The sequence below is a fragment of the Microtus oregoni genome, unplaced genomic scaffold, assembly GCF_018167655.1.
Source record: "Microtus oregoni isolate MIOR12 unplaced genomic scaffold, Mior012 000011F_ref0000422, whole genome shotgun sequence".
Classification (NCBI taxonomy): domain Eukaryota; kingdom Metazoa; phylum Chordata; class Mammalia; order Rodentia; family Cricetidae; genus Microtus; species Microtus oregoni.
The window spans coordinates 19,972,266-19,998,469 of NW_024543070.1; the positions used below are offsets into that span (position 1 = coordinate 19,972,266).

The 26,204-nt window shown below is 45.9% G+C and overlaps 1 long non-coding RNA gene across 1 annotated transcript; it reads left to right on the top strand.

The window, feature by feature from the left end:
• The first annotated feature begins 3,624 nt into the window (after nt 1-3,624).
• LOC121453261 lies at nt 3,625-26,204 on the top strand. The gene is made up of 3 exons (XR_005974987.1): nt 3,625-3,685; nt 17,731-17,776; nt 26,163-26,204. It is a non-coding gene; the product is annotated as an uncharacterized LOC121453261 (long non-coding RNA).

Consider the following 26,204-nt stretch of genomic DNA (forward strand, 5'->3'; position numbering starts at 1 on the left):
TCATTCACAGTCAAAAATTTTAAAGAAAACACAATGTACATAATCCAGACTCTCTGTGAATTTTCCATTTTTACGTGGCTTATTTTTGTTTATTTCTTTTAATCTCTTAACTATCTGTACTCTGTCTCTTTAAAGACTTTACCTTTTTTTTTTAAGACATTTGCTTTATTCTCTATATTCTTATTCTTCTCTCTCTCAAGCCTATGTACATTCATCCAACGCTGTGATCCACTGAGGTCTGTTATGTCTGAATCTGTTTTATTGTGAATCTGTAATATTTTTACTATCCAGGAGCATTTCTTAAAATGTTAAGCACTTCTTAAAAACTTAAGTTGCACCATGTACAGGTAATACGGTACCACCTGTGTCCTGCCCAGTCTAAACCTTAACTGTGCTGTTATTATGGTAATTACGGTAGTTCCTGTCAACCAGCACAGTTCAGCAAGGAGCAGCCGCTCCTGCCTCAGATCCATTTGGTGCCCCTGAGCTGTGCACAGTTCCAGGCACACAGCAAGTCCTCATTGGAGCGGCACTCAGTAGTTTAATTTTGAGACTGAGCATGCAGCACAGAAACTCTTTTTATCCAAGTTACAACCAAATCTGACACGCAGAGTACTGCGCAGTCTGAAAACACGTCTCTTTTACCATGCTCTTCCGCCTGCCTAAGCCTGATTCTGCCATCTGCCCAGGTGCAGGCGGGGAGCACTGAGAGCACTCTCCTTCCGATCCCAAGCGGGAACACAAACATCCAGTCCCATAAAATCCATTGAAATGTTTTAAAGCCAGAGTTTGCATTGGCGGCACAGTCCCAAGAAGCCGCAATTTAAAATGATGCAGCTTTTTTTTCTGTTGCTGTTGCCGAATCAGGAAATCTCTCTACAGCACGCCACCAACAAACAGCAAAAATCTGTGTTAAAGTCTCTCTCCCTTATTTTTAAGCCTTCTCAGGTTTTTAAGTGGATTTAGTCCATCACGTCGGGCGCCATTCTGTTGAAATACGGAGCGGCGGGCTGTGTCCCGCCACCCAGCTAGCTTTACCCGAAATAATTACACGGAAACTGTATTCTTTTAAACACTGCCTGACCCATTAGTTTCAGTTTCTTATTGGCTAGCTTTTACATATTAATCTAACCCATTTCTATTAATCTGTGTAGTCCACGAGCTGGCTTACCAGGAATGATCTTAACCTGCGTCTGTCTGGAGTGGGAGAATCATGGCGACTCCCTGACTCAGCTTCTTTCTCCCAGCATTCCGTTCTGTTTACTCCGCCTACCTAAGGGTTGGCCTATCAAATGGGTCTAGGCAGTTTCTTTATTAATAAGAAATCACTCCCACATCAGAGTAAGGCGCTGGTCTATAAGTTAAGTATAGGAGTCATTTTACTGCTACTATTTTTTTTATTATTATTATTTAGAATACTAGGATTTGGTTTTACCCTAGGTCCCTAGGCCATGTGGCCTCTAGTTCTTGGCCACCCAAGCAGCACTGGGCTCCATCTCATGGAGCAGCCCTAAGTCAAATCAGACATTGGTTGGTTACTCCTACAAGCTTTGTGCCACCATTGCCATGCGTATCTGGCAGCCAGGACATCACTGCAGACCAAAGGTTTTGTGCCAGAGCTGGTGTTTACATTTCTCTCTCAGCAGCCTGCAGAATGCATTCCCTCACCAAAGAGACGAGAAAATGGGGTGAAGGCTCTATGTAGGTACCTGCTCGACTTCTCCAGGTTCAACGAGTTGTCTAGGCGTTGTCTTCAGCAGTAGGACCTCTCTGCCAGTTTGTGGAGAACAGCCTATAGTTTTGGCTACAGCCTGGCTTGTTTGGAGATTCCAGTGAGAGCCCCTTGGCCAACAATTCAATTAGATGTGATTTAATCTGTATTGGAAGCTTAATTTGGTTACAAGAGATGGCTAGTTGGGGCTCTGTCTTCCCCATTATTTGGTGATTTCATTTGGATCACCTTCATATGTGTATATATTTTAGGAAGTTTCTACTCTATTAGGTTTCCGTACCACCCCTCAAATGGCCCTTGTGGTGGTTTGAATGGAATTGGCCCCCATAAACTCACGGGGAGTGGCACTCTTAGGAGGTGTGTTTTTGTTGACGTATGTGTGGCCTTGTTGGAGAAAGTGTGACATCGTGAGGTGGGGTTTGAGGTCTCATATATGCTCAAGTCATGCCCAGTGTCTCAAACCACTTCCTGTGACCTGTAGGTCAAGATGTAAGAACTCTCCTTCAGCACTGCGTCTGCCTGCATGCTGCCTTGCTTCCTGCCATGACGATAATGGACTAAACCTCTGAACCTTAAGCAAGTCATTCCAATGAAATGTTTTTCTTTGGGGCTGGAAAAGTTAGCTCAAGGGTTAAGAGCACTGGCTGTTCTTCCAGGGTGTTATGATTTTTGCCTGCGGGTCCTGAGGGGCGGGGGCAGCGAGTCCGAGAGCTGCCAGGCCCATGCAGGGCCCAGCCATGCTGCAGGCTGTCCCGCAGACAGTGAGTCCCTGGAAAGTGCAAGTTCCCGGCAAAGGAAGGGCGAATGGTGCAGTGGCATGTGGGAGGCACATGGACAGACACATCATACAGAATAGAACTGGAATTATGGAATAGGAAGGAAAGAGGGGAGAAGGGAGGGAAGAGAGGAGAGAGAGAAAGGGATGAGAGAGAGAGAGAGAGAGAGAAGGGGGGAGCGGGAAAGGGAACCGAGAGAGAGTCAAGATGGCGATGGAGGGAGGAGCTGCAGGGAGTGAGCGTGGCTTGTCTCTTAACACAGGGGATCTGGGTTCAATTCCCAGCACCCACATGGTAGCTCTGTTTGTAATTCCAGTCCTAGGGGACCTGACACCCTACACAAATATATAAACAGGCAAAACACCAGTGCACATAAAAAATAAAATAAATTAAAAAAATGTTTTTCTTTGTAACAGTTGCCATGGTCATGGCATCTCTTCACAGCAATAGAAACCCTAACCAAGACAGCCCTTAATTCTAGTTATCTCTCTTGGGTTTTTCTCACCAACAAGCCTTTCCGCCAATGCAAATAATCCCAATCAGACCAAATTAAAAGATATTCAGGTTTAATTGGACATCTGCGCTCTCGGGGAGACTTGGGGAAAACACATGGGCGGAAGTGGAAAGTCAACACCACATGATCACCTGAGAGGAAGAGGGGAGACCACGTGTTTATTCTCTGGGGGGCAGTTTAAGTAGCCTGTGGGAGTGGTCTTGACCTTCTTTGGGGAGGGGTCACCGTATGGTGGGCTTCCTTGACCCTCCCTGGGGAGGTGAAGTTTGGACTGAGGCAACTCTCAGGGGAGGGGGCCTAAAATGGAGTTTTGTGCCCAGTATTCCAAAGATGGATGCCAGGGGCTGGGATGAGGCTCCCAATTTAATAATCTCTCCCTGCATTCTCTCCCTCATGCCCCCTACCCTCCTGACTTGACTCTCACCCCAACCCACCTCATTCATACATAACTGATGGAGGAAAGTCATTGGTTAATTAATAAAGAAACTGCTTGGCCCTGATAGGTTAGAACACAGGTGGGTGGAGTAAATAGAACAGAATGCTAGAAGGAAGAGGAAGTGAGGTAAGACGCCTCAGACAGATGCCATGCCACTCCCCTCCAGGGCAGATGCACAGACATGATGAAGCTCCGACCCAAGAAGGACGTAGGCTAGAATCTCCCTGGTAAGTCACCACCTCGTGGTGCTATACACATTAATAGAAATGGGCCAGGCAGTGTTTATATGAATACAGTTTGTGTGTTGTTATTTCGGGGCATAAGCTAGCCAGGCGGCTGGGAGCCGGGTGGCAGGAACACAGCCTGCAGTTCCTTCTACACATAACTATCCCATTTCCCTTTCCTAACAAGATCTGTACTCCTATACCTTATGCCCAACCTTTAACCTCATGGATTGTAGCTTGTTTTTCATTGACTTAACTGCTAATATCCACATGGAAGCAAATACATTATTTGTCTTTCTGGGTCTGGGACAGCTCACTCAGAATGATATTTTCTAATTCCGTTCATTTGCTTGCAAATTGTAGATCTGTGGGAGAGGAGCAAAGGCATCTGGGAAAGTCCAGAGTGGCCATGTCCAGCCTGAGCTGGGTCATGTGGGGGAGGGGGACGGGGAAGGGAGAGGAGAGAAAGCCAAACCAGGTGCAGCAGCCAAGAGGACAAAGGTAAACAGGGTGGCTAACCCAAATGGCTGGGTTATGTAAGGGGAGCCTCTAGGGATGGGCAACCCAAGCTGGGCTGGAGAGTTCAGGGTAGAGGGTGGGATCTGCCAACCATACCCTGTAACAAGTAGGGACTGAGGAATGCTGGGAGAACCTGGAGGCCAGGTCTGCTTTGATACATTTAATAGCTACCTCAGCTGTGTGTCCTGGATTTGAAGTTTAACTCTTCTTCCCCAGTGCTGGTATTAAAGGAGTTCACCACCAGGTACCTGGCCTGTACCTCATTTTTAGGTCAGTTATTTGTTTTCTTGATATCTAGTTTCTTGGTTATTTATATATTTGGAATATTAGCCCTCCATTGGACATAGGTTGCCACTTTTCCCAATGACAGTGTCTTTCCTTCCTTTTTTTTTTTTTTGACAGAGTTCCCTCTGTAGACCAGGGTGGTCTTGAACTCAGAGATCCATATGCCTCTGTCTCTTGAATGCTGGGATTAAAGGCATGTGCCACCATCACCTGGTAAACCTAGACTTCCAATTAATTTAATTACTAAACTTTCTTAACCCTACAAGATTATTTGAATTCCCTAATTCTGCTTATAGCAGAGGTTCCTGCCCTTGGTACTGCTAATGTTTGGTTTGGGACATTATTTATCGTGGTGCCTATTCTATGTACTGTAGGAGTTTTGCTTGTTTGAGAATGTCATATAATCATATAATGTGTCTTAATCAAATCTACCCCCATTCTCTCCTCCAATTCCTTCTCTAGCACCCCCAGTCCACCCCCCACTTTCCCTTTCCAATTTCACATGCTCCCTTTTTGTAATATTCACCGAGTCCACTTAGTGTTGCCTGGTGCACCAGCCTCCACAGACATTACCCTCCTCCCCATCCTAGCTGAAGTGGCTGTTGCCTCTCTTCAGCAAGACTCACAGCCTTTGTAAATTCTCCTGTCAATCTAAAAGCCACGGTGGTGTTTTTTTAAATGAAAACTGGAGAGAAAAAGGAGCCTTTTGTTTACATTGAGCCTACACTGACTATAGACCAGAGGGGTGGGGCTGACACAAGGTGGAGAAAGCTTTGGGCAAGAAAGGGGCCACGGAGAGAAGTCACCACTGTTTCCAGATTGCTTGGGGTTTGTGGCAGGGTGTGGTGGCACCCAGGAGAGCTGATGGGATTTGAGTTAAAGTTTTTGTTTGAACTGTATTTTAAAATATGAACTGGCCTTCTGTACTTTATAGTTCATTAACTGATCAACCTATGCATCTTCCTTCCTTTCCACCCCCGGCCCATTGTGGTTATATGTCTAAGAATTTTTCGAGTTGTGTAAATATGGCCGAGTTCTTTTCTGTTGCCTGGCCTTCAGAGACACTGCTGTTGACTAGCTTTGCAGTTTGAAACCACCTGTTATGTCTCTGCGCCCGTGTTTCTCTTAGAAAATTTAGATTGAAAATAAAAGCCAGGCCATGCAGTGGTGGGTCACACCTTTAATTCCAGCACTTGGGAGGCAGGCAGATCTCAGAGTTTAAGATCAGTCTGGTCTACAAATGAAGTTCTAGGACAGCCAGGGCTATAGAGAAACCCTGTCTTGAAACAAGAAAGAAAGAAAGAAAGAAAGAAAGAAAGAAAGAAAGAAAGAAAGAAAGGAAGAATTTCATATTTGCAAAGCATGGCCCGCTGTCCTTAGGCTAATTTGTCCTTAGGCTAGGTTCCGTGCTAAACCCCTTGCTCCTGGTGAGATACACAGTAGGACTCATACACCAAAGCAAGCCCCCAAAACCCTTTGACTGGTCTGGTACTAGCAGGCCAAAACCAGCGAAAGGAGCTTTGGCCCTCAGCACCCCCAAACCACTTCCTTTAGTGCTTACTTCCTGCTAATAGCCTTCCTCCCTCCCTCTCACCCCAGAAATCAGTGCAGGGAGGGAGGGAGCAGCTGGTTCCTGTCTGGGGCTCTTGCACTCATCATCCTGGATCCCCAGCCTGGCCAAGGCTGCTGAAATGTCTGGATTCTGCAGAGCTGTCAGCTCAGCCTCGGGGGCAGGGAAAGAATTCGCTGTCAGCACTTACCCTGTCCCATGCGACAGACCAGGCCAAAGGCTTCTTTGAACAGTGCAATCCCAGGAACTGGGGAGACACAAAGAAACAAAGGGGGGGCGGCTTTTCCAGGAGGGCTGCTGGCTTAGGCGGAAGGTGGGCCTAAGTTTACAGCTTTTGTTGTGGGAGAGGGAAGTTCCCCGTCCCAGGCTGCCCCTTTTCAGAATCTCAGTGAAAGGCTCCTTTGTCCTTCTTTGCTCCTTGTGCTGAGGGCCAGGTGCAGACTCTTGTTCCCAAGGGCATTAGGACTTCGCTGCCTTCTATGTGGTGCTGAGCCTTGCTGCCTGCCGGTTGTGGCAGCAAACCCCAAACCACGGAGCAGATCAAAGGGAAAGAGGGACAGGCAGGTGAAGAGCCAGAGGACCAAGCCTGGAGTTTGAGGGAGCTGAGGTTCGAGCCAGACAGGACCTCAGCTGTGAGGACGATGTGGGCTCCCTGTCTCCGCGCCAGCAGCCCTTTCCCAGGCGAACCCTGAGCACCAAGACAACCAGGGGTTCCGAATCCTCCCATTTTTAACCCTCCAGGTGTGACCATTTCGTAGTCTGTATAACAAAGCACACAGTGTCCTTCTAGGTGATGAAACGAGGGCTCAGGCTGGATTAGAACCATCTCTGGCTTCGAATCCTCGAGTCCAGGATGGAACCATGCCTGCTAGGCTGCTTCTGAGGCAAGCTATGAGCATTAGGCATCTTTTGTATATGGACTGGCTTCTGTTACACATGTGTAATGAAATACTGGAAGCCTTTTCTGGGCACAGAAATGTAACCTCGGTTCAGGCCTAAGATTTGTCTTCGGGCGCCTTTGCCTGTGTGCTCCACTCGGCTCTCAGAACAAACATCTCGGTGGAGATCTCCACCTTCTCCCGCAAGCTTCTTTTTCGTGCCTACCTCCCTTGGTGAACAGCAATGTCCTCCGTATAACTCAGGCATTATTGAGTCAGTCAGATTCCCTAGTAGGTAGTGTAATGATTTCAGCCACATGAGGCTGACAATTCCAGGTTCTAGGGGTCATGAAGGTGCAGATAAGCCCTCAGGCAGAAGTACCTAATGGCCCCGCATGACCCACATGCCGTGGATTACATCATCCACGTATGACTCAGCTAAGCCCTTGCGCAGGCATGATCCCCGTCATCTGTGTATGACAGAGGGTCTACCCCGTGCGCATGCGCTAGGCCACTTTTAAAAGCTGAACACGCCATCTTCCCCCCTTTCTCTCTCTCTCTCTCTCTCTCTCTCTCTCTCTCTCTCTCTCTCTCTCTCTCTCTCTCTCTCTCCTCCCTCCCTCCCTCCCTCCCCCCCTCCCTCCCCCCTGTTGTGCTTTCCTGTCACTTTAAAGGACAAGCCACGCCCACTCCCATTACCTCTGACCTGCCTGCCGCCATCTTGGTCCCTTCCTTTTCTGCTTCCTTGACGTGCGCACGCGCCTTCTCTCTCTTTCCTTTTATCTCTTCTCTCTCTCTGTCTCTCTCTCTCCCTCACTCCTTGTAATAAATATTTTATCTTTATGCCTATCTTTTGTGTTTATGTGTCTGTTACCCGCCACCGCCCGCGCAGCGCGTGCCCTCCCGCTGTTGGGAAACTGTAGCCGCTTGTTTTATGGCGGGCTCTGCCAGCCCGCTTGGGGATCATTTTTAAGAATAACAACACCCCTCCACATTGACTTCCCCAGGCCTGTGCATGCCCCCTCTAATAAATTCCTAAATGGATTTGTTGCGTGTTCTGTATTTCCTTTTCACAAGCTCCAGGTCATTTCAGGTAGATAGATAGGCAGCAAGCCATGACTGGGTAATCAGGACGGTGGACTTCCAAGATGGCCGACTTCTTCCTCCACTCCTAGCCTGAGACAAAAGCCTGGCATCTTTGTTTTTGGGTTTTGGTTTGTTTTCTAAAACAGTTTTCTGTGTATCCCTGGCTGTCCTGAAACTCTCTCTGTAGTACCAGGCTGGCCTCAAACTCAGAAATCTCCCTACCTCCGAGTGCTGGGATTAAGCCTGGCTTTTTTTTCCTTTTTTTTTTTTTTCCCTGTCATCATTTCTTAGGAACTTGTGAAGCCAGTAGTTCCCCTCTACCGAAAGGAGCCATTTCCTGTATCACTGGGCTCCAGGCTCCCTCAGTATGACAAGTGCCTATTAGACATTTCAGAGCCCATGGGAGCATCCAAGCTCTTCTCACCCCAGTCCCTAGGCTTCCCTCCCCACAGTCATTCCTTCTCCTTATAGCCCTGCTATGGCGGCTGTGCCCCATCTTTTGCCCTCGCTCTCTGTCACATCTCTCTCCCCCATCTTTCTTTTTCCCTCTCTCTCTGTCTCTCTGCTCTGCTCCTGTTTCTCTCACGGCCAGGTCTAGCCTCCTGGCCATGTTCTACTACTATTTTCTCTCTCAGCTTTGGACTCCTCCAGATGCCTCTGGCTGTTCTCTCATAACTACAATAAAAACCCTTCCTCTTAAGCATAGAGCAGTCAGTTTGTACACTCTTCTCCCCTCTCTTCTCCTAAGATGTGACAGCTTAGCTATATCTGTATACCCCAAAGCCATCACATGCCCTTTGACCTTCTGCCAGCCCTTTATTTCAAGGCACTTAGGTGGGGATGTCTATGAGGTGAGAAAGACAGCTTCAAATAGTACAGATAAACCCCAAACCACTTTATGTAGTACCTCACCCCAAAATCCTGCCCCTCTTTCTCCAAGGCAAATATTGACTATTGTTAGGGGCTAGGAAAGCAGAGGTTTTTGTTAATGTTTATATACATTTGGGGATATTAAAACGGACATATGAAGTGCCTAATTTCTTGATATGATTATCCTATATAAAGCAGTACATTTCTTAACTTTACCAACATTTTGAAGTGCCCCAGAGCTGAATAGGTACTCTAGGCTAAACCAATAAAAGCCGTGGTGTAGACTTTTCCTGTCTCTGGTGCCCTCGTGACTGGTGAGTCCAGAACTTGGCAGGGCTCGCTCCCATCACTTGAGCTATCTTCTTCAGTGAGTAATAGAACTGGGTTTCATTTTGAAGTCTGATTCTTGGATCTCTTACATTGTAAAGATTCTTTATCAGCTCACAGAGAACATTCCTTGGGCTTCCCTGGGCTGTTTTAGATTTCCACAATAACTCTTCTGTCACTTCTATTATACGATATCATGAGCATGACCTTGTAATTATCTATTTACTTATGTGTCTCTGGACTTGACTCTTTGCAGACAATTACTAATTATCTGTCTGTCTGACATGTGGTAGTCACTCATAAATGTTTATTGCATAACTAACTAAATAAGAAACTGCCCTTACATTCACCTGCTCTGATGGTCAGAGAGACTCTAGCAAAGGTTTTGTCCTATTATTGTGCAGCAAATATTCACTCCCCACCAAAGCCCCAAGAAGTATATTATTCCTGCATAGACTCTGTCCTGGGCCAAGGCACTTTCTTGGACAAATAGTATCCGAGGAGTATGCAAATTGTGAGCAGAGGCTGTGTTCCAGAGGGGCAGGCTTGCGGCCTTGAATATCTGTCCTTCTCAAATAGGAGAACAGCCTATAGAAAGAAACAGGTCCAAGGAGGATGAGAAACAGAACACAGCGTAGTCATCGTCTTGGGGGTTGATCCAACCTATGTAAGCTGAATTTTCACCTCTCTGCAGAGATGTGGGTGAGAAGATGCTCACGATTGTCTGCCACTGAAATGTACAGGTGGGTTTGTGTCACAATATTCTGTGGCTAGTGGTCACCGGAGATACACTCACTTCAGAACCCTCTAGGGTGCTTGCTGTGAATGAAGCATCTGAGCCCACTCTGGGCCTTTCACCTCTGAACCACAGACATTTGTCACTATGCACATATCACAGGGACATAGAGAGAGCAGTGGGTTAGCATCTAGGAAGCAGCTATGCAGACGGAAGTTACTGTCCCACCCAGTCCCACAGCAATTCAGTCCCAAAGAAACGTATTATTAACTATAAACTATTTGGTCTATTAGCTCAGGCTTAATTATTAACTAGCTCTTACAACTTAAATTAACCCATAGTTCTTATCTATGTTTAACTACATGGCTTGGTACCTTTTCTCGGTGAGGCATTCTCATCTTGTTTCCTCCATGTCTGGCTGGTGACTAACTCTCTGCCTTTCCTCTTCCCAGAATTCTCTTAGTCTGGCTGCCCCACCTATACTTCCTGCCTAGCTACTGGTCAATCAGTGTTTTATTAAACCAATACGAGTGACAATCTTTACAGAGTACAAAAGTGTTATCCCTCAGCACAGCTGTTTGTTTACTAAGATCTCTTCCCAGATATTTGGCGCTGGTAATGAAGCCAGAGAACAAGATTTTCTCACAGAATCATTTCATTAAAGAAGTGGAAATTCAGACATTTAAAGGCTCCTTAAAGAGATTTATAAATGTGGCATTGCTCAAAAAGCCATTCTTCCATGCACGTGACCACCTCATGGTTGTTTGTTTAAATTGGAATAAATTAAAATAAACCAACCCATATGACATCAATGACAACACAGTACTAACTTATTCAACAGGTATTTAGTATGTGATTTCTAAGTAGTAGAAATTCTAGAAGGCATTGGGAAAAAAATCAAATGAGCCTAAAATAGTCTCCTTATACAAAAACCCTCCAGCGCACTTAGTTAGCTATGTTCCTTCTGTGTGTGGATGCTGGCATTTGGGAGTTTGAAAGAAAAAGAGGTAATTGGGTATGGAGGCCCACACCTTTAATCCCAGCCCTTGGAAGGCAGAGGCAGGTGGATATCTGAGTTTGAGGCCAGCCTGGTCTACAGAGTGAGTTCCAGGACAGTCAGGGCTATACCGAGAAACCCTGTCTCAAAAACAAACAAAAAAAGGGGGGGGTGATTTGGGGTTTTTGTTTTGTTTGAAATAAAGTCTTGCTCTGTAGCCAGGTTGGCTTCAAACTGACAATGATCCTTCTGCCTCAACCTCCTGAGTGCTGCGATTATGTGTGTGAGCCACTTCTCTTCGGGACCCACCTAACTTCCTGGTTCATGGAAAGGATTCTTTGGAGCAGACAACAAAATAAAATTGTTCTGTTCCCCATCCTCCGTGACTTCAGAACCTTTGTCCCACCATCTTCCTGAGAGTGCTACGCCTTGCCAGGGCCGGTACCTGCTCAGCTGCTGTGCAAGGGGCCTTATATACTTGGGTATATAAGGAGCCCTGGTATAATTACCTTTCAAGATCATGAAATCCATGTCTTAGGAAAGCATCTTTTCAGTAGCACACAAAAATCAAAGGACTGGAATCTTCAGGGAGCGCTGCACTGTGATTAATATGCAGCAGAAGGAAGCATTGATCTCTGGTATTTGCGCCTCTGAAGTTCATTGGCTAATTGAGGGAATGGATTACGGAGGTAACCTTTGGCCACTGACCCAGGCACATGATATACTCACTTTTCCCTCAGTGATATAATATTGCATGAGTTTAATAAGTTGCCCTGTGGCCTTTTGTCACATTATTTATCCAAACTCGGACTTTGCCCTATGGCTTAACTTCTAAAAGAGATGAGCAGATTACACAATGAGCCCTTACCATCTTCATGCGTAGTTCCCAATGGCATCAAACGTTGCAAGCTCAAGCATTTGTAGAATGAGATTCGTGTTGTTTGATGTTGTTTTCTGCCTGGGGTTCTTTTAAAATGATGTTTAACAACTGTTAAACAGGAGCACAGAAGCAGGAAAGCTTTGGATAGGCTTCTTAGTAAGGTTGCCACTTGATTAACCACACAACTTGGCATCTCAGAGTGTTTTCCTGACCGAGGAACCTTCTAACGGAACACTCGAGACCTACTGGCAGTGACCCACATGACTTGGCTTAAGGAAGTTCTCATTCTTGCCCCTGAATTGTGTTCTAGAATTGCACTCACCATAGCCTTTTGTCCTCTGAGTCAGATAGGATTATTATTGTCTGTGATGGTTAATTTTATGTGTAAACATGCCTGAACTAAGGGCGACATATTATTGCCAGGAGTGTCTATGGGGGGTGTTTCAGGAACTGAGAGCAGCCAATGGCCTCTCCCAGGTAACTGGGCATTCAGTCCATCAAGGGACTGACTGGAACAAAATGGTGGAGGAAGGGTAATTTCATTCTCTTTGCCCAAGTAGAGATCTCTGTCTTCTCCTGGCCTTGCACATTGCTTCTTCTGCTTTCCAGGCATTCAGACTAAGGCATAAATGATCAACTCCCTGATTCTCAGCTCTCCAGGCTGAATTATACCCCCAGCTTTCCTGCTGCCCTACATACAGCACGTCGTGGGATGTCTTACTCCACAGAATTGCATGAGTCAATTCCTACAATACATGTGTTTGTTTGTGCATCTCTGTTTAGCCTATGAGTTCTGTTTCTCTGGAAAACATGGTGTAATACAGATGGAGTGGATCTAAAGGGACAGATTTTAAAGGCTAAGTTTTCTGAGTCAGTTCTGGGGTTCTGGAACTGTTTTAGAACCTGACTACTATTAAAGATGCTAATGACTGCATTTCCAGCAATAAGGCAACCAAGCTGGGTTCATGGCATGAACCGTATATAAAGATATGCAAAATATCTCCATCGGACACATAGCCAATCACCGATAAGAAGTAAGAAATGGATTATGTGAATATGATCACAGTACATCTTACATATATGCATGAAAGTGTCATAATATATATAAAAATTCATTTCATCTACTTATATGTGTATATGTCGCTGTGGATGTGCATACTTATACATGTGTATATGTACATGTGTAGGTTCCAGAAGAGGCATCAGACTCTATGGTGCTAAAATTAGAGGAGCCTGTAGGATATTTGCTTGTTATGTGGGGTCTAAACTCTGATCTTATGATTACGCAAAAAGCACTTTTTTTTATTTTCTATTTTATTTTTTTATTTGTTTTTGAGATAGGGTCTTACTATGTATCTCTTGTCTTGACATTTTCTATGTCGACCAGGCTGGCCTTGAAGTCACAGAGATCTGCCTGTCTCTGTCTCCTAGACACAGGGATTAGTGTGTGCCGTCACATCTGGCTTCTACAAGCACTCTTAGCTGCTGAGCAATCTTTCTAGTATCTGTCATAATAATATAATATAATGTCATAATAATATATGTTTTAAAGAAGCAAGGAGCCAAGTGACTTTAAGATACTTACAAACAATTTTGTAGAACAAAGGAATATGATAACATTGATTGCTTGTCCTATAATTACTGAACAAAATAAAAAAGAGAAACATGGGCTCAGGGATTTAAATCTCTTACTCAAGCAAGAACATCTAGGTGTGCTAGAGAGATCACCCTGTAAGACATTCTTATCTCTGTAGCCACAAGGCTGAAATTGCTAAAAATCGAATGCAGACCCTCATCCTGAATTACAACACAAGCCAACCCCCAGCATTGCAGACTGCCTAGCTTTAAAACGAGGGCATGGAGAGATCCTTCACATTGGCATGTGTTGTAGAATATTATTTTAAGAGGTGCAACATTCATTTATGCTGTGGAATATTTGTTTGCAAAGATGTGTTCCATTCTTCAATGTTGCATTTTTTTAACTCTGTGAAGCTGTGTTACTTTGCCTGCCTAAAACACCTGATTGGGCTAATAAAGAGCTTAATGACCAATAGCTAGGCAGGAGAGAGAAATAGGTGGGGCTGCCAGGCAGAGAGAATAAATAAAAGAAGAAGGGAGGGGAGGGGGAAGCCAGGAGTTAATCATCCAGCAACCCAGCCACCCATGGAGTAAGAAGTAAAGAAAGGTACATGGAATAGAGAAAGGTAAAAACCCAGAGGCAAAGGGGCAGATGGGATAATTTAAGAAAAGCTGTCTAAAAGCAAGCCAAGCATAAAGTCAGGCATTCATAAGTAAGAATAAGCCTCCGTGTATTTATTTGGGAGCTGGGTGGCAGGCCCCCAGAGAGTGAGGAGTGAAAAACTATAGACATGGGGACATGTGTGAAGACTCTGGTGAACCTGGGGATAATTCTGATGAGTCTTCTCTGCTAGAGAAAGGGGTCTCCCCAAGCTTATGACAATGGCCTGCCCACCTACAATGTATTAACCTTTCCATCTCCATTAAGAACATTATCCCTTTATTCCTGAAGAAGTTGTTAGCAGCATCTTCTGAGGCAGTTGTCATGGCAAGCAGTGTGGATTCTCTTTGGGATTCCTTTCTGCTTCTGATCTCTGTGTTAAACTCAAGTCCCAGCACATCCCTAAGGTGAGGTACAGAATTTGGCTCTATCATGGAAAGAATGCTATACTCTGAAAGGACCACTTGAGTTTTCTCATTTATATAAACAAATATTTTGGGACCATGTATGGGAATGGATATTGAAGGTGTGGGATAACAGCTGAAGTAATAGAAAATTGGACCAGTCTGGATTTTTTTTTACATTTTTAAAAATTTATCTTTATTTTATGTGCATTGGTGGTTTGTCTCCAGGTATGTCTGTGTGAAGGTGTCAGATCTTGAAATTATAGACAGTTGTTACCTGCCATGTGGGTGCTGGGGATTGAACCCAGGTCTTCTGGAAGAGCAGTCAGGACTCTTAAATGCTGTGCCATCTCTCCAACCCCCAGTGTGAATTTTGATGTGAGTGCACCATGTAGAGATTCTGCATTTAATGCTATAACTTAGGGAGTCAGAAAAGGCTCTGGTTGGCTAGGTGGTTAAAATATGAGACAAAATCGAAACTGCCTGATCTCCCTTGGTTTAAAGTAGAAGAGGGGAGGGTCTGGAAAGATGGCTCAGCGGTTAAGAGCATTGCCTGCTCTTCCAAAGGTCCTGAGTTCAATTCCTGGCAACCACATGGTGGCTCACAACCATCTATAATGAGGTCTGGTGCCCTCTTCCGGGCGGTGGTGGCGCACGCCTTTAATCCCAGCACTCGGGAGGCAGAGGCAGGCGGATCTCTGTGAGTTCGAGACCAGCCTGGTCTACAAGAGCTAGTTCCAGGACAGACTCCAAAACCACAGAGAAACCCTAGAGAAACCCTGTCTCGAAAAAAAAAAAAAAAAAAAGAAAAAAAGAAAATAATCGGAAAAAAAAATAAAGTAGAAGAGGGATTTCGAATCTTCAGGAAAATGGAATGCTACAACAGACTTGCCATTTACGAGTTACTTCCTCCTTTTTGCAGAAATCATACAGTAGCCCCCTGTAGCCACTTGCTGTCAGTAATAATCAACCCTACTGTGTTCTTTGACATTGTCACCGATGGTGAACCCGGGGCCACATCTCCTTTGAGCTATTTGTAGACAAGATTCTGAAGTCAGCAGAGCACCTCTGAGCTCAGGGCTCTGGAGAGAAAGGATTTCGGTATAAGGGGCCTTTCTTTCATGGAATTAATTCCAAGATTCAAGTGCCCGGGCGGTGACTTCACATGCCATAGTGGTACTGGTGGCAAGTAAAGAAATATAAGGACGAGAAGTGTAATCCTGAAGTGTACAGGTCCTATTCTCTTGCCCATGGTAAATGTTGAAGCAGACACAGTGGTTCCCAGTTTCTCAACTGCACCATGAAGACTAAGTAGTTGGATGCCAACATATGGTCATTGGGAAGGTGAAAGATGGCATGAACATTGTGGAAGCATGGAGCACTTTGGTCCAGGAATGGCAAGACCAGCCAGAAGCCCACCATGGCTGACTCGGACAGCTCTGATACTTCTGATTGGCTTGTGTGCCTCTTAATCACCAGCCCACTCCTTCTGCAGCTCAGGAGAGCTCCCTTCACCCCTCTGTTTGCAATATTCTGGAGTTCTTTGGGTTCATATTTCTTCTTCATATCTAGATGGATTTCAGAGTAAAGTTTATAACCCTGAATAAAAACTAAATAAGAAGTCAGGTGTGGTGGTATGTGTCTTTAAACCCAGCACTTAGGAGGCAGAGGCAGGCAGATCTCTATGAGTTCGAGGCCAGCCTGATCTACAATGTAAGTTCCAGGACAGCCAAGGCTACATACCTTGTCTCAAAAAACAAACAAAAACAGAAACGAACAAAAACCAAGAAGCAAACAAATAAAAGAACTACTCCCTCATACTGGGGGCATCTAGAAGTATATCCTTCACCAATGGTTTGGGAAGGAAGATTGTGCAGGGAGCCCCTGAACTCTTGAATGACTCCACCATTTCCCTAGCTTCCAGATCTAGGTGGAAACTGAAACCTCTCAATTAAAAACCCAACAGTGATGAATGATAGAGACTAAGTGGCCATACTAACTGATCAAGGTAGACTAGGTATATTGATTATAAAGTACAATAAAGTCAAAACAGCAATCAGACTAATACAACTTTCACAGACCATGACAATGACTCGTGTTTGTGGAGTTCCTAGAAGCAAATCAGATAGGAATCCTCATAAAATAATGAAGCATGCCTATAGTCTCAACACTTCTGATGTGGAGGTATGAGTCCAAGGCCAGCCTGGCTTCATAGACAGATCAAATCTCTGTCTCTGTCTCTGACTCTGTCTCTGTCTCTCTCTCTCTCTCTCTCTCTCTCTCTCTCTCTCTCTCTCACACACACACACACACACACACACACACGAAATATTTCAGGTCAAGTAAATAAAATTTTAACTAGAATCATAAAAATAGAACCACAAACTCTTAATTTCCAAACATGAACCTCCTTCCAGATAAAAAAACACCCTGAGCCGGGCGGTGGTGGCGCACGCCTTTAATCCAGCACTCGGGAGGCAGAGGCAGGCGGATCTCTGTGAGTTCGAGGCCAGCCTGGTCTACAAGAGCTAGTTCCAGGACAGGCTCCAAAGCCACAGAGAAACCCTGTCTCGAAAAAACCAAAAAAAAAAAAAAAAAAAAACAAAAAACAAAAAAACAACAAAAAAAAACCACCCTGAATAGAGTGTGTTTGTATTGGAGGGAGGATGCCATCATACTGAAACACAGACATTTTTAATATTTTCCCAATCTTCTCTGAAGGACATCTTTCACGTAACTGTACTTCAAGGACTTCTAGACACTGGGAACCCAGACTGGTTCCAGAGTGTCCCAAATGTCACCGTCCTCCAGTTAGAGCAGAAGCTGATGCAGGACAGGAGGTGGTTGGACTTTGGTCTGAAGTCTCTTCTATAGTGGGTCTAGTGGGTCCCTGAATCCATTCTGTAATTATTTCTCAGGTTCCAGCATGCTTAATCAAAATAGAAATAACCAAGCAGCTGGAGGACTCTCCAGTTGAGCCGTGGAATGAGGGCTTTTGTGGTGGAAAAGCTAACTGGAGGCCATTAGAATGGCTTTCTTCTAGGCAAAGAGGAAGTGGAAGCCATGCTGCAGCCCCAGAGAGAGGGGGAATAAAAACAAAACCGGCCCCAAACTTTAGAGTCAGAGGTGCTGATTTCCACTGTGCTCTCCTTCAAGTCTCCTTCTTGGCCTCTGGAGAAGGTGGGTGGGCTTGGAGATGTGCGCGGATTTTTGTAAGCTTAACCAAGTGGTAACTCTGATTGCAACTGCTATTCCAGGTGCGGTTTCATTGCTTGAGAAAATTAACACATCTCCTGACACGAGGTATGCAGTTATTAGTCTGAAAAAAAATGCTTTTCCCTCTTTCTCTCCCCCAAGAACCCCCAGAAACCATTTGCTCTCGGCTGTGACAGCCAGCAACAGACTTTCACCGCCCTGCTTCAGGAGTGCGGTCATTCTTCAGCTCCACAGGGGGACTTAGGCCACAGGTAGTGTGTGTGTGTGTGTGTGTGTGTGTGTGTGTGTGTGTGTGGTGGGGAGGGTGGTTCAAGACAGGGATTCTCTGTGTAACAGCCCTAGCTGTCCTGGAACTAGCTCTTGTAGATCAGGCTGGCCTCGAACTCACAGAGATCCATCTGCCTCTGCCTCCCAAGTGCTGGGATTAAAGGTGTGCACCACCTTTTTGATAGGCTGTCTCTTACTTAGTCAAGATTACACCTGTCCTTCCACTGATGATACTGGGTTCATTGGACCTTATAAACAAGACGTTCTCAACTACTTCACAGTTATTGGTAAAATATTTGTGTGTCCAAGACTGGGAAAGAATTTTGACTAAAATTTTAGGGGCCTTCTATCTCAGGAAAGTTTTTGAGGGTATGGAGATATGTTAAGTTATCCTAGGGTGAAGGTTAAATTGTTGCTCCTGGCCTCTTCTGCAGCCAAAAAAATGCCTCCTGAGCCTCTTGGCATTCGGAGGTAATTGAGTCCTCATTTGGGTCCATTTACCAACAGAGCCAAAAGCTACTGGTTTTGTATGGCCCCAAAGAAGAGCAGTCCCTGTCCCTCATCTAGGCCGCTGAGCAAACAGCTCTCACACATGGCCCTTTATCAGATGCGATCCATTGGTGCTTGAAGAATTGCACAGGGGTGAAGAATGATCCATTGTGAGAGCCTTGGATTTTGAAACAAGAGCATGCCCATCATATATGCTATATGCATATGAATATGTGACTGTGTTCCAACAGTAAGACAGAGTAAAGGAGCCAGAGAGAAGCTCACTGTGACAGAGCCACTGCCACAGTAACTCATCAATCTATTAACCCCTGAGCCCTCGTGGCCCACTCATATCTCAGAGACTCTGCTTCTCAAGGCTCCTGCACACCAACCTTAGGAGCATATCTTCAAATCCCAGCACTTCCTGTAACTCCTGTTTGCACCACTGGGTTCCTTTGGTGCTCTGAGAGGTCATAAGAACCTTAGATTGCCATAGGCCATAAGGCAATGTAGAGTTATCTCATAGCAGTGACGGGGCAGAGCAAAGTGCGAGTGTTTGGGAGAAAGACAAGCCCGTGAGAACGTATGGTGGTGCATTAAAGGCAGTCTTCTGAAAGAGTGTTTGGAAACTTATCTGGACATAAGATTTAATTGGGAGTTAAAAAGAAAATAAAGGAAATGTAGGGACATAGGTTATTCTGAAACCTTAAAAGTCACTCCCAGTGACAGACCTCCAATAAGGCCACACCTCCTCATCCTTCTCAAACAGCTCCATTGCCTGGTGATTCAGCATTCAAATAGATGAGCCTATGGGGCTCCATTCTCATTAAAACAACCTCAGTGTGGTAGAATAATGCTTCTGAAATGCTAATGTATTTTAATAGATATGATGCATTAATAAACAATAATCTAAATTAATTTACATATGTATATTAAATCATTAGTCATTTTTGCACCTCCTCTGTTCCTTTCCAACTTTCCTGCTTCCTTGACTACCTGCTAAGGGTAGAGAGCAGAGAGGCTTCCCTGTTGCAGCTCTCAGGAAACACCCTGGAAGAGCTCCTTTCCATTGATGGGGATGGGTGCTGGGAGAAGAAAAAACTTAAAGGAACAAAGGATTTTTTTTTCTTTCCAGAGGGTTCCCCACAAAGTGCTGAAAATTAGATACCTTGTACGATGCGTAGGGCAGTGGTTCTCAACCTTTGGGTCTCGACCCCTTTCACACAGAAATTTGTATTATGATTCATAACAGTAGCAAAATCACAGCTAGGAAGTATCAATGAAAATAATTTTATGGGGGCTAGAGAGATGGTTCAGTGGTTAAAAGCACTGACTGTTCTTCCAAAGAACCAGGGTTCAATTCCCAGCACCCACATGGCAGCTCCCAAATGTCTATAACTCTAAGACCTGACACCCTCGCTCAGATACACATGCAGGCAAAACAACAATGCACATAAAATAAAAAAAACATTATAAAATATTATAAAAATATAAACACATTGTAAGATAATAATAATTTTCTGGTGGGGGTCACCACCACATGAGGAACTGTATTAAGGGGCGCAGCTTTGAGAAGGTTTAGAGCCACTGATCTAGTGGACTGGAGGTGAAATCTCGGCAGGGCACGGCTGAGAGGCCCGACACAGTTCTCCGAGCTGTCCACATAGCTCATCAGTCAGGACTATGTGCACTCCTGTGTAAGGCTGCTGTAGAAGAGCCTGAAAGAGGTCGAGCCTATTAGGAGATGCTTCCTGCTGGGAAGATGTAGCCCCAGAGCAGATGTCAGTGCTGTCCCCACATCAGAGGCCAGATGGGAGCTCAGTTGTCTCTGTGGAAGCCAAGAGGGACGGACACTGACAGCCGACGGCCCCTGGGAACAAGGACATGGCAGAGGATACCAGCATGGACAGATGACAGCCAAGGACTAGATGAATTCCCTCCACATCCAGATGTTCCTCGGGCTCCTTTCACCTCCTCGGGGCAAAGGGGGAGAAAGGAAAACCCAGAATGGATCAGATTGACCAGGAATTGACTTGTTTCCAGTTCTGCCATTGATAGAACAGGGGCTTCCTATGGGAAGAGCATAGTCAGTCAGCATGGTCCTGGTGGCACAGGCCTGGGTCCTGAGGGTCTGGGGCTGAGGTGGGAGCATCTTGAGTAGCCATTGTAGGCTACACGATGAGCTCTAGGGCCATTCTAGACTGCAGAGTCAGACCCTGCTTAAACAACTACTGAGCCAAACAACAAAATAGAGCAGGCATGGACAACAGAGACTCCTATTTTTGTGTACCTGAGTGCTGAGGTCAGAAATCCTATGACTATAGCTGAAGTCATGATGAATCAAACAGAAATGCTTTCTGCTTTGGGGAAGGGTGGAGATGCTCACTGTACCACAGGGTTCTGTTAGCAGAATGTAGGAAAGTCGGGCCGTGGTGGTGAACACCTTTATCCCCAACACTCAGGGGGCAGAAGAAAGCAGATCTCTGTGAATTCAAAGCCAGTCTGGGCTACAGAACCAGTTCCAGGACAGCCAAGGCTACACAGAGAAACCCTGTCTCAAAATAAACCAAAACCAAATAAACAAACAAAAAAAGAGGAAAAATGTTGGAAACAAACTTAGGTATGGTGATAGATTCTTGTAAAGGTTGAGGCAGAAGGCTAGAAGATTTGAGGCTAGCCCAGGTCTCACAGTGAGTTCAGAGCTGATCTGGGCTATACATGCAAGACCTCGGCTAGTAAATAATTTTCAGACTGAAAGATGGTGTTAGGAGAATTTCTCTTAGCTAAGTAGGAGGTGATTTCGGTGCCACTTCTCCTGACTGACGGAAAAATGGAACAGAATGACTGTATCACCAAGTCTCTTGTTCTAGAAAGCTCTGCGGTTTGTCTTTCCAGATTTCTGATGTCACAGCCGACCTCCAGGGGAAAGCAGGCACTTACTGCTCCTGATGGTCTGGTGTTCTCCTCTGCTCAGCGACCTGGATACTGCAGCTCAATAAAATACAGGCTTAGGAGAGAGGAGGGGCAGCCACAACCTTGTCCCCAAACACGCAGTCATTCAACATGGTTCCTCAACCCTTATTTCCCATTAGGATTCTCTGGGGTCTACTTTTTTAAAAAGCCCAGAAACCTCTGTTTGAGACTCTAGTTTATCTGGATTGGTTTGCAATTTTGGGCTTCTGGAGAAGACAAACTGGTTTGTGTCAACTGGGATCCCCCTACTGAGCACACTGTTAGATTAGAGAAGCTGTCTACTTTTCAGTTAGCAAAGAACCACCTAAAATGAAGGCTGAACTTCCCAGTGTCCTTTGCAGTGAGATTGGCCACTTAGTTGAGAATTTAGGATGTATTTAGTGTAATAAACAGCAGAGATCAGAGCTCGTGGTGGTTTAATGATGAGAGTTGATTTTCTTCCAGGACAATAGGTCAGAACAGCAGCTCCAGGCTAGCATCAATTCCCAGGCTCTTCCTGCATGTCCACTGTGCCGTTCCTAGAACAGAGGCTTCTCTCATCACAGCACGTGACACATGGTTGTCTCATTTCTGAGCACCACATTCTTGTTTAATGCAGAAGGAGACCTGAGGGATGGCTCCTGGTTTTTGTTTCTTTCACTGTTAGGAAAAGCAAAGACTTTGACTCTCCCTAGCAGGCTTCCACACTTGTCTCATTGGGAGAACCGCGACCTAGGACCCCCCCCCCCCAGCTTCAAGAGAAGCCACAAATGAATATTCAAAATTTTCTTGCCTCTGTACTGGAATGGAGTGAACTAAATAGGGATGGAAAGGAAGTTTGGTCAGCCACCCGGCGGCATCTGTCTTGTTCCCTGGCTACCTCTGGTCAGCGACTCTTTCTGTGGAGTCGCTGTTTAATCTCCTTTGCCAGAGCCGTCTGTTTGCAATGTACGTTGGCTGAAGCACAGGAAAGTATACATTTCTCTACCAAGGACAAAACCGCAAACAGGTGCCAGCAGCTCATCAGAGGTGTGGAGCGCAGTAGTAAATGAGTTGCAGGCAGAGCATGTAAGATATGTTAAGTAAAATACTGATTAGATCAGAAGCACATGACACAGAAGTAGAATTCTTAAGGTGTGTTAACCTCAGATAGCCACAGGCTGCAAGGCCTGCTGAAGGTGTGCAGAATAAGCCAGTATGATGTAACAGACTAAAGAGGGACAGATTAGAAGAGGTGAGTGTATCCTTACTGGGCTGACAGTTAGGTCATCCCTAAATCAGCCAGCCTTTGGTGACACCCAGTGTGAACAAGGTTCCCTTGTGGTCCTACATGAGCTCTGTTCAAGAGCAGCAGATAAAATCTGTAACAGTAGCCGGGCAGTGGTGGCGCACGCCTTTAATCCCAGCACTCAGGAGGCAGAGGCGGGCGGATCTCTGTGAGTTCGAGGCCAGCCTGGTCTACAAGAGCTAGTTCCAGGACAGGAACCAAAAACTACGGAGAAGCCCTGTCTTGGAAAAAAAAAAAATCTGTAACAGTTTGGGAAGCTACAGCTGTGGGCGAGCATCACTACGCGTCCCCAGTGGTTCCTGTCTGTGAGGTCTGGTCCTCATAACTAACAGTACCATCAGTGGGGAAGGATGCTGAGAGGAGTCAGAAAATAGTGATAGGGAAGGAGAAAAGAGGAAGAGGATGCGTTCACATCCTAGCCAAGTATGTTAGCACACCCCATTTCTTTCTGTTACTCCTCACTGGTCATTTTGGAATGATCCAATCGCCCATGTGTCTGAGTTACTATGCATTTTCCTTCCATGAGTGACACAGCTCTGTTTCTGGGACAGCTACCTGTTCCTCTGTTGGTCCACTTCAGTCTACCTTCCCTAGACTTGCACCAGAGAGATCTTTACAGCTATAATTCTGGCCAGGGTTACCCTGTTTCCAACCATGGGTATCTGGAACACTTTATGTGGTGTTACAGCTGGGCCCTCAGAGAAGTCACCTCTGAGATGCAGATAAGTATGCAGAAATGCACTGGGGAAGTGCCCTCGGGAGCATGCAGAAACACACTACCCTCAGGAGCATGCAGAAACGCACTACCCTCAGGAGCATGCAGAAACACACTACCCTCAGGAGCATGCAGAAACACACTACCCTCAGGAGCATGCAGAAACGCACTACCCTCAGGAGCATGCAGAAATGCGCTATCCTCAGGAGCATGCAGAAACGCCCTGGGGAAGTGCCCTCAGGAGCATGCAGAAATGCGCTACCCTCAGGAGCATGCAGAAATGCACTGGGGAAGTGCCCTCAAGAGCATGCAGAAATGCGCTACCCTCAGGAGCATGCAGAAATGCGCTACCCTCAGGAGCATGCAGAAATGCGCTACCCTCAGGAGCATGCAAAAACGCACTACCCTCCAGGAGCATGCAGAAACGCCCTGGGGAATGCCCTCTGAAGTCTTTATGTTCCCCAACGTTCCAACATGGACCAGTTGTTGAGTGTAAGCTGTCCCTCAGTGTGACTGCCCCTCTCTGCAGCGGAGGACAATTCCTAGAGAGTGGCCACTCTAATCTAGGTCCTTTTGCCCTGCTCTGAGTGGCACCATGGAGTCCTTCAAGACTTTACCTGGCCTTTTGCCGTTTTTTCCGGGTTATTTTTTGCTTTTCTTTTAGTAAAGGAGAGTACGCTGAGAAGTCAGTTGTCATCGTCCACACACCTCAGCCACCTCCTCCTTCCTGGTGCACACCGTTTCTCCTTCTCCACAGCCTCTCTGCCCATTGCTTCTATTCTTCACACCAGCGGGACCCATAGCTTCTCAGATCCCGCTCCCGTTTCCTCCCACCTGGCCTACTCTGAGTTGGTGGTCTGGGGTCCCGGGGAGAACGGAGCTGAAGCCCCACATGAGGATCAGCTGATGAATGCTGGACATCAAATGATGTCTTCTCTCTCGGGGGCTCTTCCCTCCCTCCCACCCCTTTCTGCCCAACCCCCAAACCAGCAATGAGAAACCTGGAATCCTTTCCTAGCAGAAGAGCCCACTCTGCAGTTCTCAGTTGCGCTCTGCCATTCAATAGCAGCCGGCTAGGTTGGAAAGCACACAGGGAGTGCTCGGAAGATGCCCTACAGCTGGATTTATTTCATGCTAGAGCAGTTTTGCTGCCTGGCTGCTTCCTGCTGAACGCGCAGTGGATGTGCTGAAATGCCGCCGCCTGTAAACAAAGCCAGACCAGGCAGGAGCCTCCCTCCTGCACTGACAGATCTACCTTGTAAATCGCTGGCGGCGGTGCTGTTTGACAGACCCAGTGCTAGGAAGCAAAGGGCTTCAAAAATAACATCCCAAAGCGGGGAATTCCTAACTCTGCAAAAGACATTAGCACTGCCCAATGCAGTGCACTAGTTGACCACTGAGGAAACTGAGGCCAGGTCAGGTTAGGCCACGCAGATAGTGAACGCAGCTTGAACTTGGCACTGAGGCTGGTTTTTGTTCCCTTACATTGCGTTCAAGCTCATCGCTTCGCCTTAATGTTTCTGTTTTGCCCTGTGCACTGCAGAGACCCTGTGTTATCCCCAGACACAAGCAGCTACATTCTCTGGCTGTACCTGGACCGGCTGTCAGTCGCATCGCAGGAAGGAACAGCTAACAAGTTCACTAATTGGCCCGTTGTGCTCATTTCTCATCTCAAGGCTAATTATTTGTTTAATTGAGGCATTTTGCTTTGATCATAAATGCCATCACATAAAATATTTGATGAAATCTAGGGCTGGAGACATGGCTCAGCAGTTAAGCTCATATTTCTGTGGCAGAAGGCTCGTTCGTCGGTTCCCGGCATCCTTGTCAAGTGGCTCACGAGCCCCTGTAGCTCCAGCTTGAGAGACTCACTAGCTCTGGTCTCTGCAGGTGGGCACCTGCACTGACAAGCACATATCCACACAGAGACACCGGTGCTTATACGTAATTAAAGATGAAATAAATATGTAGAAATGTCATGAACCTGACAGCATTATGAAGATCTAACACAGGCACGAAGTGCTTTCATTAGAACTTATAGGGGAGGAGCCAGCTTAGTGGGTGAAAGTTCTTACCACACAAGTGTGAGGATCTGTGTTCAAATCCCCAGAATTCACATTGCCTGCAACATGAGCACCCATAGCCCAGTGCTCCTGTGGGGAGATGGTCGGTAGAGACAGGAGAATCCCCCGAGAACAGCTAGTAGACAGAGAAAAATAATGAAGATCCCTGTCTCCAACACAAAGTAGAACACAAGGACAGATGCCCACAGTTGTCCTCTGACCTCTACACACAGGCCAGGGCATGCGCACACACACCTACTGCATACCAGTAGCAAGCACACACATAAAGAACTGATAAAAACTGTAACAACGAATTACATTTAAAGCTTAAATAGGGGCTGGATAGATGGCTTGGCTGCTCTTCCAGAAGACCCAGATTCAATTCTCAGCACACACGTGGTAACTCACAACCATCTGTAACTCTAGTCCCAGGGGATCTAACGCCCGCTTCTGGCCCCCAAAGGCATTACATGCATTCAGTGCACAGATACACATGTGGACAAACACCCTTACACATAAGAAAAGCTTAAATAGAAACACATTCATGAATTTAAAAATGGTTCTCTATTTTATATATTAGTTCATACATTTATGAAAAAACTGTGTGTGGAGCTATTTGTGAAAATTGCAATCTTCTTGGTGGGGATTCCAACAGGCTACATTAAACTGCTTGCTTACTTAAGATTTTCCTTTTTGCAGCTCACAGTGCCGGATGAATATTAACACGAGAATCCTCACTAC